The 9,937-nt window shown below is 47.5% G+C and overlaps 1 long non-coding RNA gene across 2 annotated transcripts; it reads left to right on the top strand.

The window, feature by feature from the left end:
• Positions 1-2,497: 2,497 nt before the first annotated feature.
• On the top strand, positions 2,498-9,572 carry LOC109735938 (uncharacterized). 2 transcript variants are annotated; one of them, XR_012184709.1, is made up of 4 exons: positions 2,498-3,089; positions 4,058-4,107; positions 4,682-4,760; positions 9,287-9,572. It is a non-coding gene; the product is annotated as an uncharacterized lncRNA (long non-coding RNA). The 2 variants fall into 2 exon arrangements; XR_002226279.4 differs by having other exon boundaries at positions 2,515-3,089; positions 4,058-4,111.
• Positions 9,573-9,937: the final 365 nt, after the last annotated feature.

Below are 9,937 nucleotides of genomic sequence, written 5' to 3'. Positions count from 1 at the left end.
AACGGTTGGATTGTTCCCCCCACTATATAAGGAGGTCTTCTTCCCCATTGAACCTTATCTCTTGAGCTCGTGTTCTTCCCCCATTGTTGGCCTTCTTCGAGCTTGCTAACTCTCAATCCCTCCATGGATTCTTGCTAGTTTTTGAGGGAAAAGAGAGAGGAGATCTAGATCCACATTTCCACCAATCACTTTCTCCTCTATGTGAGGGGAACCCATTGGATCTAGATCTTGGAGTTCTTGGTGTTCTCCTTCTTGTTCTTCCTCTCTTTTTCCTCCCTAGCATTAGTTGCTTCGGTGGGATTTGAGAGAGAAGGACTTGGGCACTCCGTGTGCCCTTGCCATTGCATTTGGTGCATCGGTTTGAGTTCTCCACGGTGATACGTGGAAGTTACAAGTTGAGAGGCTTATTACTCTTGGGTGCTTGGTGCCCTTGAGCTTGTTCCTCTTGGGTGCTTGGGCGCCCTAGACGGTTGGTGGTGTTCGGAGCTCAATCATTGTGGTGTAAAGCTCCGGGAAAGCGTCGGGGTCTCCAATTAGGTTGTGGAGATCGCCCCGAGCAATTTGACGGGTACCGGTGACCGCCCCCAAGGGTTGCCAAAGTGTACGGGTTCGGTGACCGCCCCCAAGGGTTGCCATTTGTACGGGTTCGGTGACCGCCCTCAAGGGTCCCTTAGTGGAATCACGACATCTTGCATTGTGCAAGGGCGTGAGGAGATTACGGTGGCCCTAGTGGCTTCTTGGGGAGCATTGTGCCTCCACACCGCTCCAAACAGAGATTAGCATCCGCAAGGGTGTGAACTTCGGGATACATCGTCGTCTCCGCGTGTCTCGGTTATCTCTTGCCCGAACCCTTTACTTATGCACTTTACTTTGTGATAGCCATATTGTTTCTTGTCATATATCTTGCTATCACTTAGTTGTTTATCTTGCTTAGCAATAGTTGTTGGTGCACATAGGTGAGCCTAGTTGTTGTAGGTTTTGTGCTTGTCAAATTAACTGCTAGGTTTATTCCGCATTTGTTCAAGCCTAAACCGTAATTATTTTAAAGCGCCTATTCACCCCCCCTCTAGGCGACATCCACGATCTTTTAGATGCCTAACACTCTTTGGCTCTGGGTGTTTTGGGCTTTGTCCTCGCAAGGATCTCTCTCTCAAATGCTTCGGAGGTGGGTTGCTCTCAGACGAGAAAATTCGTGCACTAACTCTGAGCAGCCACCAATTTATGGTGTAGGGGGTGGGCTATTTATAGCCAGGAGGCAACCCGACCTGATTGGCCTGAAATGACCCTAGGTCGCTAAGGAACTGACACGTGTCCAACGGTCAGATTTCAAACACACGCGGTAGCTTGACTTGGGCTACAAGTAAAGCTGACTCATCCAGCTCTGGATAAGATTTGCTCTCATTGTCTTTGCTTGAAGACTTAGGATTTGGTTGAGCATCACTTCAACCACTCTAACTTTGTTCACTTGGACCCCACTTAACAGTGCGGTGGTTCCTATGACTCAACAAAGAAGAAAAGGAAACTACGAAATAACTATGTCTTCACACTCCATAGTCTTCACATGAATGTCTTCTCAAGTCATAATCTTCGTTGTGTATATCTTCACAAACCACCATTGACTTCAATGTCTTCACACATTTTTAGAGGTCATCTCTGGTAGGTAAACCGAATCAATGTGGGACTACTACCTGTGTTATCCTGCAATTCTCACAAACACATTAGTCCCTCAACCAAGTTTGTCGTCAATACTCCAAAACCAACTAGGGGTGGCACTAGATGCACTTACACGAAGGTTTTCCAGTTTTTTGATTTTTTTTGAATTTTTTATGCCCGTCTCAAAATGCGGTCAAAACGGCGGGAATGACCGTTCCTAGATAGTGGTTGAATCTTGGATTTGTTTGGTGTTTCTCTGATTAAATAGATACTTATGTACCTAGAAATGATTTTTGGAAAAAATAAAGAGCAAACTATGAAGCAGCTGCAGTTCAAATTTGACCCGCTTCCAACTAAATCGACGGAAATTTGTCTTTTTCACTAGAGGTGGATCAAAACTTTTTACACCCAACCATTTGGTCAATTGTGCATTAAATATGTCCTAGTATTTTGGAAAATTTATTTGGTAAAATTTTACAACAAATATATGGTAGGTCCTTCACAAAAAAACTCATTTTGGGCACTCAGAAAATGATTAAAAATAGTTAGAAAGATCGGAAATGCATACAAATTGGTCCTCATCCATAAAGTGTGATCTAACTCTAGTGAAAATTTACGTGGTGCCCTTTCGAAAAATATTTTTGATAACTGATTCACAAAATCCCTCTATTTTTAGTACTTGAAAACTATTTTAAATCACTGATTTTCCGAACCAATCAAAACTTTTCCCACAGATTGATGACATGGCGGCCATCCATCCATCCATCCATCCATCTCTCCATCCCACATCCATCCATCCATCTATCTACAGAAAAAAAGAAAAAGAGATACTCCCACCCGCAGCCCAAACCCTAGCTCAGATCCCATCGACCCCTCCCCCATCGCACCCCTCCTTCCTCGTCCCCATCTCCTCGCCGCCGCCACCTCCTCCCTGTCCCCCTCCCCATTCAGTCCTCTCCCCGCCGCTCCCACCCACCGCCGTCCTCCTCACCCATCGCCGCCGACCTCGTCCCTCCCTCCCCTCACCATCTCTCCCTACCCTATGCCCCAGATCAAGTCGAGCAGGTCGGCATCCCATCGATCCACAGCCAGATCCGCCACCCCGACCCGCTCCTCGTCCCACCCACCCCAATCGGAGGGAGTCATCCCTCGCGGAGCGGCATGGACTCGGCGATGCTCTCGCTCACCTGCACGGGCCTCGGGGACGCGAAGGACGACGACGACGGAGGCGTCGTCAGCTACGTCAAGGGGACCACCGCCTTGGTACCGCCCCCACTCTCCTCGCCTTTCCCCGTCAAGGGCTACGTCAAGGGAAACCACTATCGCTGGAGGCGCACGGCCCCGGCGGCGACCGGCCGAAGAAGCCGCGCCGCTACGGGGTCATGGAGATGAGGAGCCCCTGCTACTCCTTCCGTCCCGCCCACCACGCGCTCCAGGTACGCCCGCCCGCCCAGCTCACCCCCCATCTCATATAAGCGCTACATGCATTTCTCCGTCACTGCTGGTGGTCGCGACGTGCGGATTTGAGTCCCGCGTAGCTCAACTCCACTGAGCTATGTGTGCACGCGTCTCGTTTGGAATCAGCATTTTACTGCTCCCAAATTCAGATCGAAGCCTCATTTGGGCCTTACTTAGTCGTGCCATTAGTTCTGTGGTGCGTAGAATTAGTTGAGGCACACGTGTGGAGAAGTTGGAGCCTATGACGATCATGGGTTCCATTTACAGATAATTTTGAGGGGTTTCCAGTTTATTCAACTTGGTTCCACAATTGCCGCTGATTACTACTGTGGTATAGAGTATATGCTACCAGTCATATTTGTGTCAAGGTTTATTGGTGCGAGTGTGGTTGGCATGTAAGGGAGACACTATGAATATGGATAAGACAAATTCCACCTGCAGAGGGGACGTGGATATGTGATGGTGATATGAGGAAATGTGGTTGTAGTATTTTCTGCCCAATTTCCGTGTGTCTCCATCACGGCCTCTTTGGAGGTTCAATTTCCTTCAGACTCCCTGTAGCTTCCTTCTGAAGGATGGCAATGTTGCACATATCTTAGAATGAAAGCTGAACCATCCTGAATTTAGAGAAATCTCTGAAGATACAGAGATAATTATCAGAACAAAGACACATAGCTCCTTACTGGGTTCCCACTTTACTAAATTTCTGTGCTGGTTAATGATAATGCTGCTTCTTTTTCACTGTCTAGACATTTCTGATAGCAGGTTCTCAAGCCAGCCGTATTTTATTCCAGGAAATAATGGATAACTTGTTTACTTCATTTTTTAAAACAGATAATACATATTGAACTATTCATATTAATCTAAAATAATAACCAAACAACTACAGGACAGTGGATTAGTAGCATGCATGTGTGACTTAGTTTTTGGTGTGTTTTGCTTGCAGGTCATTGTTGTGAAGGCCGCCATGGGAAGGCGTGGGGGATTTGGCACAAGGCAGGTGATCGAGTCTATGCTCTCTCCTCCCAAGGAAAGACATAAATTCAGTTTGACAGAGAGTACAGAAATGGTTTCATGGTGTGTTTAGGTTGTGGAACTTATAATTAGAAGGTTTAGAAAATGTTAGTCGAGCTAACCGTTCACAATCTGAAGTAACTTTAACTTGGTACAAAATTGGTCTGATATTAGTTTTATATCACAAAAGTAGGGAGGTTCCTGCTGCTTATTAGTATCACCTTTGGATTATTACTGCGTTCGGTTCACCACTGTACTGATTATCTTGGCAAGCATTTGTTTAATAACTAGAATACATTGTCTGCTGGGAACTCTATTTACCTTACCCTACATGTACAATGCACAAGGTCAATTTGCGTAGTATTACAAATGTCTGTGAGGGTCCTTTGTGCTACTACTATAATTTCATTCATGAATTCTGCACATAGAATTTTCATCGTGCTATAGAATTGCTTGTATCTGAATCTGTTTGTCGTTTCTAGTCAGAAGTCGATTATTGCTGGTGTGTTCAGGGTTCTATTTCTGTCATCTAAAATATGTGTTAATTCTGATACAGTGTCAAGAGCTATGTGAGCCCTCCTGGAAGGGGCTTTGGTTGGACCTCTGATTGACCTCCCCATAGACTTCGACTCAAGGTAAACATGAATTTGCTTTTGTTGTTGCTACAAATGTCATGGGAGTCTTGTTGATAATAGTTTATGAGTAAACCCTGTGGTAAAAAAAATGTCATGGGAATGTGACACGTACTGTTTGTGAATGCCTGTGATTGGATTATTGGATATCTGTTGATTATATGTCCTTATCCATCATTGTCTGGTTGTTCTTGCAAGCATTATTAGTTAGGTTGTGTAGGTGCGAAATTCTGCTTCTCGATTAGTCTATTATTCTCCTGAGACCCTCTTTTTTCCTACATTGTCTGTTGTTTGGATGGGCCGCTATCATAGGTCCATGTGACGCCCCTGATTCAATCCTACACTAATCATGCACGCAAATGTGTACAATCAAGATTAGGGACTCACGGGAAGATATCACAACACAACTCTAAAACATAAATAAGTCATACAAGCATCATAATACAAGCCAGGGGCCTCGAGGGCTCAAATACAAGTGCTCGATCATCGATGAGTCAGCGGAAGCAACAATATCTGAGTACAGACATAAGTTAAACAAGTTTGCCTTAAGAAGGCTAGCACAAACTGGGATACAGATCGAAAGAGGCGCATGCCTCCTGCCTGGGATCCTCCTAAACTACTTCTGGTCGTCGTCAGCGGCCTGCACGTAGTAGTAGGCACCTCCGGTGTAGTAGGAGTCGTCGTCGACGGTGGCGTCTGGCTTCTGGGCTCCGGTCTGGTTGCGACAACCAGAGAGAAAGGAAAGAGGGAAAAGGGGGAGAAAAGCAACCGTGAGTACTCATCCAAAGTACTCGCAAGCAAGGAGCTACACTACATATGCATGGGTATATGTGTAAAGGGCCATATCGGTGGAATGAACTGCAGAATGCCAGAATAAGAGGGGGATAGCTAATCATGTCGAAGCCTATGCTTTTGGCCACCTCCATCTTGCAGCATGTAGGAGAGAGTAGATGGTAAGTTCACCAAGTAGCATCGCATAGCATAAACCTACCCGGCGATCCCCTCCACGTCGCCCTGTTAGAGAGCGATCACCGGGTTATATCTGGCACTTGGAAGGGTGTGTTTTATTAAGTATCCGGTTCTAGTTGTCATAAGGTCAAGGTACAGCTCCAAGTCGTCCTGTTACCGAAGATCACGGCTATTCGAATAGATAAACTTCCCTGTAGGGGTGCACCACATTTCCCAACACGCTCGATCCCATTTGGTCGGACACACTTTCCTGGGTCATGCCCGGCCTTAGAAGATCAACACGTCGCAGCCCCACCTAGGCTCAACAGAGAGGTCAGCACGCCGGTCTAAATCCTATGCGCGCAGGGGTTTGGGCCCATCACCCATTGCACACCTGCATGTTGCGTACGCGGCCGGAAGCAGACCTAGCCCCCTTAATACAAGCGCGAGCTTACGGTCCAATGCGCTGCGCGCCGCTCAGTCGCTGACGTCAAAAAGAGTTTCGGCTGATACCACGATGCCGAGTGCCCATAACTGTTCCCGCGTAGTTGGTTAGTGCGTATAGGCCAGTGGCCAGACTCAGATCAAATACCAAGATCTTGTTAAGTGTGTTAAGTATCCGCGAACGCCGACCAGGGCCAGGCCCACCTCTCTCCTAGCTGGTCTCAACCTGCCCTGTCGCTCCGCCACAAAGTAACAGTCGGGGGCCGTCGAGAACCCAGGCCCACCTCTACCGGGATAGAGCCACCTGCCCCTTCAGCCCCCCATCTTCGAACAGTATCATAAGTAATGTAACAGTATAAAGTATATAGCATATGCCTGTGATCACCTCCCGAGTGATCACGACCCAGTAGTATAGCATGGCAGACGGACAAGAATGTAGGACCATTGATGGAACACTAGCATCCTAAACTAAGCAATAGGATAGCAGGTAAGGGGAACAACTGTAGCAACAATGACAGGCTATGCATCAGAATAGGATTAACCGAAAGCAGTAACATGCTACACTACTCTAATGCAAGCAGTAGAGAGAATGAATAGGCGATATCTGGTGATCAAGGGGGGGGGGCTTGCCTGGTTGCTCTGGCAAGAGAAGAGTTCGTCGTCGATGTAGTCGATCATAGGGGTACCGACATCGGTCTCAGGGTCTACCGGAAAGAAGTAACGGAGGGGGAACACAGTAAATAACAGAGCAATCAAAGCATCTCAAAGCATAACATGACAAATGTGGTGCTAGATGTGCCCTAACGCGGTAGTAGGTGATATCGGCAAAAGGGGAAACATCCGGGAAAGTATCCCCGGTGTTTCGAAGAGATGAACCGGAGGGGAAAAGTTGCGTGTTCGCTATGATAGGGATGTGTGGCGGATGAACGGACTGCGTATTCGGATTCGTCTCGTCGTTCTGAGCAACTGTACAAAGTTTTCCCATCCGAGCTACGGTTTATTTTATATTAATTTTAAAAGATTTAAATCATTTTTAGGATTTATTTAATTATTTTAAAACAACATTATCCAGAACAGTGCACGCTGACGTCAGCATGACGTCAGCAGTCAACAGAAGAGTTGATTGGTCAATTGACATGTGGGTCCTGTTTGTCGTTGACTGTTTAGTCTAATTAGGGTTTAACTAATCTAATTACGGTTTAATTAAACTAACTAGTTAATTAGATTAATTAAACATGATTAATTAATTTAGTTAATTAATTAATTAAATTTATTATTATTATTATTATTATCATTATTTTATCTAAAACGTTCTGGGGGTGGACCCCACTTATCATAGACACATGGGGCGGGGCCCAGCTGTCAAAGGCCCGTGGCCTTAACGGGCGCTGGGCGATGGATCGAGCGTGGGGCGCCTGGACGCCCGCCCGCAGAGACGGAGGTTGGCCACCTCCGGCGGCAAGTGGCCGGAGCGGCGAAAGCCAGGGGCGGAGGCGAGCGAGGTGGCTGCGGCGGTGGTGCCGGCGGCAGCCGCAGAGGGAGGCGACAGGGGGCCGGAGACGGGAGCTCTGGCGGTGCGGGAGGAGCGTCACGGCGCGGGGCGGCTGCAGCGCAGGCAGAGACTCCGCGGGGCGACGACAAGCGACGGCGGGGCGCGGTGCGGCCGCGGCGATGCGAGGGCGACCGCCGGAGGTCTGTGGCAGGGGCGACGGCGGCGCTGTAGCGGAGGCGGAGGCGTAGCTGCAGCGGGGATGGGTAAGGGCAGCGGCGGCTGCGAACGGCGCAAGCGCGCGCGGCCATGGGCGCGCGAGGGGCGCGAGCAAGCGCGAGGAGGGGAGCAGCGGTTACGCACGGGGTTCCAGGGACACGGGCTCGCGCGCCCGGGCGCGTGTAAGGGTGCGCGGGGCGCCGACCATCGCGGGCAGGGGGAGGTGAGCGCGGTGAGCGGGGGGAAGCGGAGGGAGGCAGGGCCTCATCGCGATTCGTAGGGACGGGGGCAGCGGGGGTCGAGGTGGGGAGACGGGGACGACGTGCGTAGTCGGAGTAGGCCGGTGAGGGAGGTCCGGCGAGGCGGCATGGGCTCCGGGCGGTGGCGAACGATGACGAGGCGGCGGCGTACGGCGGCGGCCTCCTCTCGATCCCGATCCAATTTGGGGAGAGAGGGGGGAGATATTTCGGGGGAGTGTGGGGGGTGTCGGTAGGCGAGTGGGGGAGTGGGGGGGTTATGGGGTGCGGGGGTGGGCCGGCCGGTTGGTTGGGCCAGGTGGGCTGGTGCCCTGCTCGGCCGAAGCCTAGTGGGGGGTGTTCCCTTTTTATTTTTATTTTGTTTGTTTGTTGTTTTTTTGTAATTTCTTTCCTTTTTATTTATTTTCTTTTTTGTTTTAAATCATTTTAAGCTATCCAGGCATTTTATAAAATTGTGTTTATTACACCATATTTACTTATGCAAAATATGGCACCTCCCGAACATTTTTGTTTTAAATTTTGAAAAACCTTTATTGTTGACATTAATTTGAAATTGAATTTTGAATCGGTTTTGATCAAACGTGATATTATCAACAGTAACCGGGGTGACGTGGCACCGTTAACGTGGGATTACTGTAGCTTAATTACCCGGGCATCATAGTCCATGAGGCGAAACGCTCACTACTCGACCATTTCTTTACTGAACTAGAAGCAACAGAGGCAGACAGAGGCAAGATATTTGAAACAAGCTGAAGTCCTTTTGATTCTTGATTTCTAGCATACACATGCAACCTGATTGGTGATGTTACTGTAGATATGATGTAGGTTTAGTGCTTACTATTTTTTGATGCCATGCATGTTACCTTCGTTTCTGTCTATGCCTTCTTTAGTGTTTTGCCAGCTAACTAGTCTATTGGGCGTTTTGAAATATGAAGATGCATGTAAGCACTGTTGCTGGCAATCTGGCACATCATATCAGTCTTATCCCTTGTTCTGTCACTAGCATACACTACAATTTGGTGCTGATTTTGTGTTGATATGAACTTGCAACAGTATTACATTGTGGTGTTTTTCTGCATGTTGTCGTATCACTAGTTTCATGCTGCCTTCACATTTGAATCTATTACTTGTTTTTGTTTTTTCATTGATTAGTATCAATTGTTGTATTGTAGACTTAAAATTGTGGTGGTTCCTCTTTTAAAGAAGCTCAAACGTGAAGTGTGAAGTAGTGAAGTGTGAAGCAAGTGTGAAGCAAGTGTGAAGCCGTGAAGTACTACTCAGTGAAGAGCAGCATACATACTGTAGCATATGTGTGTTGTAAAGATTGTAATAGATTTATTTAGTGGTATATTTGATGGATTTTATGTGTTCTTTGTTCTATTTTAAATATTGATTATGTATGTGGTTTGAAAACTTTTGAAATGGAAACTTGACCAGCGGGGCTACTTATGAAAATAATCTGTCTAATTTGTACATTTCTGACATGTGGGACCAATTTGAGAGATGAACATAACAAGTGGGACCCATCTGACTAGTGGGACCAGCTTGAATATATAATGGATGAAAATAGAAAATTAATAGCCTATAAAAGGCCATGACCCAGAAAATAAAAAGGACGAATTGCTGGGCTAGGCCCATGTAGCTAGCGAAAATTGATAGGAAAATATATATATATGGGCTGAATTAATGGGCTCGGCCCATGTAAAACACCGAACTGGACCGGGCTGATTCTTGTCAACGACCTTTTCATTTGGTCTCAATTTTGCTACGTCAGCTTGCCACGTCGGATCCGACGTGGCCTGGGCAGAGAGCTAGCGACCAAA

The sequence above is a fragment of the Aegilops tauschii genome, chromosome 5 (genome assembly GCF_002575655.3).
Source record: "Aegilops tauschii subsp. strangulata cultivar AL8/78 chromosome 5, Aet v6.0, whole genome shotgun sequence".
Classification (NCBI taxonomy): Eukaryota; Viridiplantae; Streptophyta; class Magnoliopsida; order Poales; family Poaceae; genus Aegilops; species Aegilops tauschii.
This window is presented reverse-complemented; position numbering and strand designations above follow the sequence as displayed.